Source organism: Anomalospiza imberbis, chromosome 11, assembly GCF_031753505.1.
Source record: "Anomalospiza imberbis isolate Cuckoo-Finch-1a 21T00152 chromosome 11, ASM3175350v1, whole genome shotgun sequence".
Taxonomy (NCBI): Eukaryota; Metazoa; Chordata; class Aves; order Passeriformes; family Viduidae; genus Anomalospiza; species Anomalospiza imberbis.
This window is the reverse complement of record NC_089691.1, coordinates 20520700-20532290: the sequence shown is the minus strand read 5'-3', so window position 1 is coordinate 20532290 and position 11591 is coordinate 20520700. Positions and strand designations below refer to the sequence as shown.

General features: G+C 41.1%; 1 long non-coding RNA gene across 1 annotated transcript; it reads right to left on the bottom strand.

Moving 5' to 3' along the window:
• Nucleotides 1-3041: 3041 nt before the first annotated feature.
• On the bottom strand, nt 3042-9675 carry LOC137480405 (uncharacterized). The gene is made up of 3 exons (XR_011002886.1): nt 9134-9675; nt 6088-6210; nt 3042-3493 (listed from the first exon to the last, which is right to left on the bottom strand). It is a non-coding gene; the product is annotated as an uncharacterized lncRNA (long non-coding RNA).
• Nucleotides 9676-11591: the final 1916 nt, after the last annotated feature.

Below are 11591 nucleotides of genomic sequence, written 5' to 3'. Positions count from 1 at the left end.
GGTGGCGAAGTGTTGCAATCTCTGGCTTTGAAAAAAAAAACAAATTAAACAATTTTGAGAGAGACCAGAGAGGTTCAGCACCACCAGAAGGGTCCCACTGCAGCACTGGTGATGAGTCTGGTGAACCAGAGCTGGTGATGGATTGAAGGGTGATTTGATTGTTAGGAAATCATCCTTTAAAATGGGAATAATGATGGGTGAGTAAAGTGAGTCTGCAGATGGATGATGCTGCAAAAAAACCCCATAAATTAAAAAAAACAAATGAAGGGTCAAATTCTTGTCTCACCCAGGACACTTTAAATCTGAAGTCATCTGGAGAAATCATTGACTCCAGGGTAGATGAGGGCACAGCCCTCACTGGAATGAGCTCCAGGGTTTTATCCTCACAGAGGAGAGCAGAGCAAACCAAAATTAGCCATGATTTTGCCACGGTCCAGATGGAAGCAGAGAGAAGAGGTCAGATCTGCCTTGAGAGATCCCTTTAGCATCTCCATGCTTCACCCAGAGTGAGGGATTGTGGTAGGGAGTGTTTTAAGGTATTTTTGGAGGTGGCCCAGCTGTGCCAGCTGCACCCAGCCTTTCCCAGAGCCAGGATGTGCTCCAGACTCTTCTGAGCCCCACCTGCCTTGGGGAGCAGATCCCAATCTTTTCCTGGTTTTACACCTGGAATTTCTGAGAGCAGAGGGAGCTTTGCTCAAGGCAGGGAGAGAAATTAAGCATTCTGATGCTTTTTTGCCTTCATCCAGCTCTGCACACAATGGGATGGTTTTTTTTCTGTGAAATTTTATTATCTTGGTTAGAATGAAGAGCTGTCCTGAGTCTAAAATTACACAGAGCAATTCCAAAAGATCTGGTGGAGGAGACAATCCCACCTTTTTTTTCCTTTTTTAAATTGATTAAGGTAAGCAGCTAAAGTGTGGAACAGCTTGAAAGGAGCCCCTTCCCTTTTAATTACACCTCTTTTTAACAATGTAGGTTTCTGAAATCATTGCTAGGAAGTTTACTGTGTGCACCTGATGCTGCTGTGGAACATACTGCACTGACAGCTTCTTTACAGAAATCAAGGTACCCAAGTTCCTGAGAATATTTTTAAAAATCTTTTAAAAGATTAGCCATCATGATCCCTCAATTTACCAGCTGATCTTCTGCCACCAAACCAGGGCTGCACAAATGAAGAACAGCTTTAAGTCATCTCCAGGCACTGAGATTGCTCCTCTCCACCTCTTCCAGCAGTGGGGATTATGCTCATAATGCAGATCAATACTGGCTGCTTTAATGCTCTGTGTTCACTTGCTTTCAAATCCTCCAATTTAATCATGCAGCCTGAATGAGCAGCTTCATTGTTTTGGAGAAATGTCAATGTTTCTAAAAAGACATTGGCTTTGGAAACAGGCTTGAGAAACAAGACAGCACATTCTTCATGTAGAAGTTCTTGTAAATTTTCAGCTGAAGGGTTTTTATGTGACTGTGGTTTAAATGATTGAGCTGGAACTGCTTTTCTGGTTTTCACTTGTTGATAAAGAAGAAGAGATGACAAATTTAATTTAATTCAAGGTGGAATTGTATGTTACAGATCCAAATGGAGAAAACTCATTAGACAATAGCTCTTCCTGTGGTCAACATCAGTTACCCAGTGCTTTTTGTGCTGTTCCAGTCCCAGAAAACAGTTTGGAATCAATTGATCTTTATTTTCTCACCAAAGACGACACAAAAATATGATCTGCTGTGATATATCTGTTCTCCTTTTGCTGTGTGTATACAATGAATTCATACATATTTTATGGAAACCTTTCACCAAGAGCTCCTGCAATCCTATAAAAACACCAGCTTCTGGGGGATGCTGAGGTGCAGGAAGATTAATACTTGGGAAAATAATTGACTTCAAAAATAACTTTGGGTTCTCTGAGCTGCTTCTTTAATTCAGGGAGGGGGGAAAATTCCGAGGAAGGGAAGGTGGAGGAATGATCATGGAATGAGCACGACCTGCTAACCCTGGTGAGAGAACACATCAGCCCCAGCTGCCTTAAACAAACAAATCTCTGCTTTTAAAGCCTCTGTCTCCTGTTTGACTATTCCCATCATAATTTAATCATTTTCCTGCTTTCTAGCACTCTGTGATCAGAGAATCATTTGTCATTAATGTTTTTTTTCGCAGACATTCAGGTTGCCACAATAGCTCCATCATCACCAGGCTTGAAGGAGGAGCAATTAGATCATGATTTTCTTTAAGCCTGTCCCAGCCATCACAAAAATCCAGCTGTGTGAACAAAATACAGAATCCTCTTGAAGAGCAAACGCTGTTTGCAATCTCACAATTTGCAGACTAAAAATTAAATGACTATTTTTATCCTCCCTTTTCCGCCAGACATTAACTAAATTTGTCAATGTTAGCATTCTTAGGATTAAAGTTTTATTGACTTTTTTTTATTTTACTTTAAGGCAAACTTAAGATACAGCACATAAAGTTTTCAAAGCTGCATTAGAAGACTTCCTGGCCCAGATTCCAACTCCCAGTTCTGCTGCCAGGAGCTCCTGATCCCAATCCTGCTGACAGCTTCAATCTGCTGCTACCTGGCTCACAGCTTGGACACAGCACCCACATTTGGGCTCAGAAAAAAAGGAGAAGTGAGAGAGATGGAGCATGAGAGAAACTTCTCTCACGGAAAAAGGAAGATCCAGTGGTGGGAATCATCCACGGGTTGATGGGAATGGCCCCTGGAATCATTACTACAGCACAGGGAACAGGTTGTAATCGTGAAGGAAAATTGGTTTATTCCCCATTCACTCTGAAAGGCTCCTGTCAGGTTATTTTATGCTGCAGTCCTGCTTTTATTCCTAGGTTTGAGGCATGAATTAAGGTCTTTCTCTGTGTTTCCATTGCCCCTGGCTCTTATTGCTGTGAGTTGTTGTCCACCCCTCCTTAGCATTTGCCACATGCAAATCTGAACTTTGAGGTCAGAGGAAAAGCAGAATTTTTTTAGGAATTGCTCTTTTAACAAGTTCCCTTGCTAAACTGCTTTCTGAGGTCATGACCACCCATGTCTTGGAGCTTTTAATCATATTTTCTTTTATTCAAGATAGTCCCCTGGTCTTCAGTTACCCAGACTGACCAGGAACAAATTTTTAACTGGTTTCTTAATTACCTCATTGATGTTTCACTACCTGAAATATTCCAGTAAAGGCTTAGAAACCTACTTTGGTCATGTAAAATTAATAGATTTTCTCATATTTTCATTTATTTATAATTAAAATTATAGAATTGGGCTGGAAGGGACCTTTAAAGACCATGAGCAGGGACACGTTCCACTAGACCAGACTTCTCAGAACCCTGTCCAATTCCATAGTGAAGGGGTAGAATTTAAATTACAACTTTTTACCTGTGTTCCAGGAGATGAAAGAAGAGTCCTGGACTCTTTTATTACATATTTCACTGAACACAGCTGAATTCCTGAAAATTTCTGGGAATTTAGTTGTGTGGGATCTGTAGCCATAGCTGCTAAGAGGTGAAGGGGAAAATAATCAGTTTATGGTGTTATTTGGAAAAGATAGGAGCAGTTCTTGGGGCTGGCCTGTGCAGGGCCAGGGATGATCCTTCAGGGATGATCCCTGTGGGGCTCAGATTATTGTAAATGCAGGTGAGCCCGGTGGGAAGAAATGCTGATGTGTGACTCCAGCTCAGAGGCTGAATGATTTCTCTATTATAACTATGCTATAATCCATTAATATACTGTTTAAAGGAGATACTAAAACTACAAACCTACTTGTTCTAACTACCACGTCTAACTCCTCTCGACTTGTGCCCCTCTCTGAGAGCCCAGCCACAGGTGGGTTGGATTGGCCATCAGCTCCAACAATCCTCACCAGAACCCAACCAAGCAATCACCCCAGGGAAACAATTCTCCAAACACATTCCACATGGGAAAACAAGGAGCAGAAATAGAAATTGTTTTCTCTCTCTTTCCCTCTGTGCTCCTCTATGAAAAAAATCCTGAGAGAGAGAAGAATGTGCCTGCCACACTCAGATTATTGGGAATACTCTGATTTTGTGGCTTTTGGTGCAATCCAGAGAGAGGCACCAATGTGCAGCATCTGCTGAGCTGCCAGCTCCACCTGCAGCAAAGGCTGTTTATGGCTCTTGCACGCACAGCTGGAGCAGACACCCAAAATATCCTGGCTGTGGATGCTGGAGTTCAGAGCCATTCCACTCCTGTAAGGAGCTACAAACAAGCAGCAGATTAAAGGGGACTGCAGGGAATTACCCAGGCCTCTGTGGAGATGAATTTTAACAGCAGGAGCAAATCACTCCCAGGTGGTACCTGATTATGTGGAGCAGGAGAACACCATTTACAGGTCTCCTTCCTGAAGCAATCAGGACTGTTGCTATTTCTGTTGCTAATTGAAAATAAGATAAACCAAACCCCACAGTCTGCCCACAGCAGAGCCCCAAATAATTCCATTTCATGAGCGCTGAGGATAATCTGAGGTGCCAGTTTTGTTGGGCTGGGAAAGGAACTTCCCATGAAATGATCCCAAATCTCCATTTCCAATGCTGCATTTACGTCCTGGTGCAGCTAGGAGTGGAGCAGGCAGCTCTGTCCTGCAGTCACAACATGTCATGAGCACATCCTCACACACAAAGCCCATCGTGGAGCGTGTTTGATTTCCTGGCTGCCTTATTTGTTTACAACAATGCTCTTAAAATTGTCTCTCCCATCTGTGTAGTTCCTACTTGTCTGAATGAGAATGAGATATTAAAATGCCATCCAGATGTCTGGATGCATATCAGCATTAACATATTATGCAAATTGTCACCAGGATGGGGTTTTTTTCCTCCTTAAACAAAACAATATTTGGAGGTGGAATGTAAAGAAGGGAAGCTGTGAAGGATGACAAGTGAAAAAAAAAGCACTGAGCATATTCAGCTGAACTTTTCAATCACTTTGGATGAAAGGGTTATGTACAAAGTGTCCTCAGTTGTTTTCACTGTAAATCTAGAGAAGGACAATTGGATGAAAACATTTTTAAAAAGCAAAACACACAATAAGCAAGGAAACAACACCAAGCCTGAAGAGCTCATAAAATTAATTCAACAAAGGAAAATATAAAAGTTGCCTCTGATCTCATGAGAACAGGACTTTATAAAGAACAGCAACAAATATTTCGTGGCTACTGGGCATTTAATTTAAAGAAACCTTTGTCTCTGCCTCTGCAGAATGAGTTACATCCATGGAATTAACAATGCAAGATCATACCTGAGCCTTCACTGCTCTAAAAGTAAGAAAATTAGGATCAATATCTTTAATTGAGGTTGGGTTTGAGGGGATCCTTCCAACTAACAATAAACATGGTGTCTCTTGACTTTCCCCTAACAAAATACAAACCACCAAAAATTTTAGATTTATTATTTGGCTTCAAATATTTTAATTACTCCAAGCTTAAGCTGGATGTCAGAGAAAAATGAAAATGGAAATGTAGAAAGCAGGGATAATGGACAAATATTTTTTAATGAAGTCACTCACATTATATTTATCTCACGATAAGATAAACCAGACTTAAATTGTGTCTGGTAGGAGTCTGCCTAACTTGTCCTTCCACAGATCCTACACTATTTACTCCAGTACACATCTGGCCTTTAGGCTGGACATTTTCCTGGTGTTTAACCTAAATTTCCCTTGCAATTTCATCATGGAAATCCCCCTATTCCCTTACTGATGGCAGGACACTTCCCAGCCTTCCTCCTGCAGAGGACAGAGCTGGAACTGATGCCGTGGAGGTTCTGAAAGAACTTTTCACATGTGAAGATATTTCCCCTCCCTCACCATCCCCCCTTAGATTAACCCAGCTCCATCCCACCAGGCTTTCATCATGCTCCTTCTTTCCTGCAGTTTTGGCCACGTTCCTCCCAGAATTCCCTTCAGTCCAAGACAAGGCAGATATTCCAGCTGTAGGGTTAAGTAGCCTTGAAGAATTGCCTCACACTGAAAATGTGCTGTTCCTGCTGATTTATCCTGCTTTTCTCTCTGTTTCTCTGTGTTACTAACCCACCAGCACAGCTCCTGTACACATCTTCCCTTCTTCCCCACCCACCTTATCTGTAGAAGGTAGCTTGATATGATTTGTTCTCAGAAGATCCATGCTGGTTCTTCTCTTATCATCCTTTATCTTCTGACTGCTTAAAGAGATTGGCTGACTGTTTATCCTGGTATCTTCCTGGGCACAGAGCAGGAAATGATCAGGCTGTTATTCTTCACCATTTTTAACAACATATTCCTTCATTACTGTCATTTTTTTGTCTAATACCAGAGGCACATTATCTTCCCAGAGAGTGTCTATTATGTGTGTCCCAGGGTTTAATCCACAGAGGGATGGAGAAGAAAGGATTGAATTTCAGCTGCTCCTGAGTGAGGATGACAATCCCAGTGTGCAGGGGATCAATGATATCACAAAAATTGATCTTTAATAAATAGACTGAGAGCTTGAGTGTATCCTGTAGCAGACAGTGCAAGCAGAGGCACTGTTATGTTATGTACATTATGACAGAGGATATGCACAATCCCATCCTAAAAATAGACTTTATATCTTTCACTTCCCTGCAGTTCCTGGGATTCAGCTCCAGAGTCTTCTAATGATAATTCTCAAATGCCAGTCCAATGTCACAAGAGAGTAAAAAGAATGAAATCTATTCCTATAGTTTAGTTTCTTCAATCATTAAACCAAGAAAAAATTGCTCTTTCAAGGATTGCTAAGTAGTCAGAGAATAAATCTGTTTGTGGATTATTAATTGCAAAGTAAAAGCTAATTTTGCAATGGGTGAACAAGATCTGCTTTTTGTGTTGGTGTTTTTGGAGTGGCTGAAGCCAGAGCTACAAACATTTGTAAACCATTCCTGCATCCTGCCTTACTTTGAATTCCTGAGAGTTATGAACTAACACCAAGAGGATAATAAATAGACCACCAGATCATTTTCTAAATCTGATTCTTGCATGGAATTAATGGAGTTTTAGTCACACTTCTTTAACCAACAGGGTTAAATGTAACCAACATTAACTGCAAAACAGTTAATGTTCAGTGTCCTTTTGGTGACACCTCCCAGATGCTAAAAGCAGAATCCCAGTTCCAATAGACTGGAGCAGGGGCCTAAACCCAACACATCCCAAACTTCTGCAACCCAAACTTTCACAAAGAACCTGGCAGGGAAAATTCTGGTTTAGAAAAGAACCAATGGAAAAAGCTTGTTTGGATCACATCCCTACAGTCTGTAAGGAAGGTAAGATAAACCAAGCCCTGCTGGGTGGCAGCCTGTTCTGTTCAGGATAATATTGTCCTAAAACTTACTACAGCATAATATTATCCTAAAAGTCCAATTCAATGTAAGCTCGTTCAGCTGCAGTGGGGGTGTGATTTTTGATGTGTGGTTACAGCAGGACAGGTCTCTGAAGGACATTTCCCACCCCAAAGGCCAGGCCAGCTGCTTTGCAGCCCCTCACATGAAATTTTGGATTCATCCTCTCCCAACTCTGATTGAACGGCCGATAAAATAAATCCAGTGTTTTAGTTGTGATTCTCGTGGCGTTGGTGGTGGCCCTTGGTGGCCAGCCTGTGTTTCAGGGGCTGCAATCTGCACTCCCATACCTTTCACACCCACAGGAGAGCTTTGCTCTGAGCTGCTGTGACACTTCCAAGACTGGCTAAATATGCACATTTAAAAGTCTCTTTCAAGGCCTTACCCAAAATTTATTGATCTCCCTTGACTCTCATTGCCCTTCGTAGACTGGGGACAGCCAGGCTCTTGCTGCCTGATTTGATCTCTGCTGCTTGCCAGAAATGCAATTTCTTCTCCAAAACAGAGATCTGGACACACTTTGCATCTTTTGTGTTCCTGCATTACCTCAGGAGGTGTCATCCCTGCTATTTGAACCTCCTGCACAGAGACCTTCAAAAGAAAAAATGGAATTGCATCAAGGGAAATGAAAGATTTGCTGTAATCTGGAGACAAGTTTAGCTAAAGATGGAAAGTTGGTGTTGGAGCAGTGCAATATCTGGATATTTTCTACACCTGAGGTGATATTATCTATCTCACAAAGCTATGACTGTGCCAATTTAAGCAGATCTAGTGATAGCAATCATTTTACTGGCATATTAAGAAATATTTAATTTTTACTTGGCCCCAAGTCCTTCACAATGGCTCTCCTCAAGCACATCAGTGAGCTTCAGGTGCACAAAATGATCCCAAGACACTGATTTTAGCTATAAATATTTTCTCTGAAGCTATTTCCTAAATATTTCTCAAAAACTACCTGGAGAGGTAGTATTAGACTTTCTCAATTTACAGCAGTATCTGTTTGGCTGGAGTTATCACGAGAAGATAAAATATCTGCTGATTTGCTTCCAGGTACCAGTACTTTTCACAAAGGAATAGTTATAAATCTAGTCAGGAACATTTCACAGAGTAAAAGTGATGAAATTAGGTTAATACATTATTTATAATGAGTGATTTGCTCAGCTCTACGCAAAATAGAGGAACATTTTTAACCAGTTAAATCAGATGAGGAGAGGTGAAAGACATTGCTTCCCTCATTTTTCTCATTTTTGTGGCAGACTGTCTTAATTACTTATTAAGCTTTAACTTTGCCACTTGTTGTGTGGCAGCTGACAATAAAGAGCTGTGCCTGAACAGATGAGCAAACATCTGGCCAGCCCTAGGAGCAGTGGCATTGCTGCTTGCTCTCATGCCCTTTTTTCAGCCACAAACTCCTTTCCTCAAGGTTTTCCTGTCTCCTCTCCTCTTTCATTCCCTTTGTACACGGTTCCAACAAAGAAATTGCAACTGGAGGAGCACTGGAGTGAAGAGTGGAGAATGGATTCTCATTAATCATGCAGGTACAGCTCACTGGATAATTCATAGCACATCTCCCTGCCACATGTAGGACTTCAGAAGTGATTAACCAGCAGCTCTCTCTGCTGTCCCACCACATAAGAAAGCGTGGCAATAAAAGAGGATTCGGCTTCACAGCACCACAGAAGCTTAAATTTCCCTGATAATAACAACATGAACAAGGAAATGGGAGAGATGGGGAAAATATCTCAGGGAAGGGAAAAAAAAGAAAATAAAAAAGATAACAGTTCTTCAAACCTGAAAATAAAAATGCAGGAGAACATCGTACCAGGAAATGTAACAAATTTCCAAAGAGAGGCTGCAAGAGAAAACACTCCAATCCCACAAGAAGCAATTAGAAGATCCTGTGGAAATGGTGCATTAAAAAGATGAGTCTCCAAAGGAATGAGCTGCTTTTTCCTCATCTCTTTTTTATTGTTGTTCCAATGGAATTCATCTGCCTGCACGCTCTCTCCGCAGCGTTGGAACGGTGCTTTCCCCTTCCAGAGGATTATCTGGCCTCTGTTGTCAGGGGCTGTGAATAAGCAAAAGCTTTCAAGGCTGCTGAAGAGGATGAAGCACGTTTTTATTTCTCTTTGTAGAACACAAAGCCTGTAGGAGGGAAATTGCAAAATATTGTTCTTCTCTAGCAGGCTTCAGAAGCACTTGGTTTATTTACTCGTCTCCCACCTGAACCAACCTCCAGCTTCATTTCAATAAATGAGCTCCCACTTCACGGTTTTTATGTGAGGAGTGGGGCAAAGAGAGGAAGGGAAATGAAGGGAAATTGTTTTGTGGAGTGGATTGTACCTCTCCCTCTTTCTCCCCTTCCTTCCTGCTGTTTCTTTTGCCTTGTAGAGGGGCTTTGACCTGAAAGAATTTGGGCGTCTCATGAACCAGGGCACTCAGCCCTTGGGTTCAGCCAGCCATCACCTTCTAGATCAGTTCATGTCTGGTTTAAAATGCAATTCTTAGTTCCACTCACCTGGAATCTGAAAAGGCCTTTACAGAGTCTGCTCCCTGCAATCCTCAGTGATTCCTGCTCTTCCTTGGAGGGAACCGAAGGCAGCACAAATCTGAGTTAATGGGTTTTATGATCAATCAGCTCATACCTGTCCTATTAATAATGTAAATGGGAGAGGATTATTGAGTTATGAGGAGCTTATACACAAATATTAAGCACTAATACATTCATTAAGCTGACTAAAGTATTAATTAGCTTTGATGCTGCTGGATTGCAGACTACCAGATAGTTTTACCAAGGCCTGCTCAAATTGATTAGAGTGATCCCATGCTGTGCACTGTTTCCACAACAGAATTGATCTTTCTCCTGGATGAAGACAAACAACATTCTGAACCACATCTGGGGATGTTTGTGACTAAGCTTGGTTAGGGAAATTAGGAATGGAAATATCCTGCTGGAGTGGTTTATCCTGGATGGGATCTTATTCTGGAGGTAATCACTTTAAATTTGATGTGATTTGGCTTCGATCCAAAAGAAAAGCAGAATAAAAGATTCTCCCATTTCACTGGGTACTGTAGAGATTTAGGCCCATGACTTAATGAGCTTTAAGGTCCCTTCCAACCCAAACCACTCTGGGATTTTTGCTCTCACCCTGGAGAAATAAAGGCAAAAAACCTAGAAGGAAAATCATCATCCTAATGATGGACACTGTGGATTTCTCTGCAGGTGAAAATCAGAATAAATTGGCGTTCCCAGCACGCTCACCACAACTTCAATGCAGGCACTCAGTGAGAAGGGTGTAAATATTGAAACTTTACATTACAGGGGTTTAATAATCATGATTGATTTTTTTCCTGTATCTTTGAAAGGGTCCAAGACAAGACTATGAAAGATATTTTAAAAATATCACTGGCCTAAACTGCCATGGGGTCATTTCACTACATGTCCGGAGGGTTAGAAAAGTTCTTCAGGGCTTGATGTAAGATGAATATTCTCAAAAGTGTCTTGATCATGGAAAATTTCAGTTTCCTCACAGTTTTCCCCCCAAACTCTGGATACTGATTGTCTCTGTAATATTTTCTCATTTCTCTGACTTCTGAAAGTGCCTTTTCCTTCACAGCACTTCACTGACAGTGAGTGGCAGTTGTTCATTAACCATTATCTCTTCTAATTTTCTGTGAACTAATTGCAAGGAGCATAGAAAAGCTATTAGACTAGCAAAGCTCTGAGGGATAAGAGGAGAAAAAGAGCAGGTCAAGATCACTGCAATTTACAGCAATATTTCTTTCAAGAAATGTGGGGGTCTGAAAGTCAATTGTTAAAAAGAAAGCAGAAAGAGACCTGCAAATATCAATTCAAAAATCAATAGAAATGTCCAGTTTGATACAAATTTTACAACAATTTCTAGGGAAAATACTTACCTTATGACATGACAAGCATCTTTATTGCATCGGGTAAATGAGCCAGTAAAAGCAAAAATATTGGGAGCATATTGGAGCAGAGCAGCAGGACTGAAAAACAGGAATGCTCAGGCACAAAGATAACATAGGGAAAAAAACCAACCAAAACCAGCCCACAAAAGAAACCCCATTTGAGGTGATTCTTGCAGACCAAAGCTGTTTTCTGAAAGAGGGAACAAGCTTGGTAATCAAAAGGCATCATTATCTGGCTAATGTTTCCCAGAATTCAGAAAGAAATAGAAATAAAATTATTAAAACTACCACAGGTTATGAGCAAAGCAATTTTGCTCCT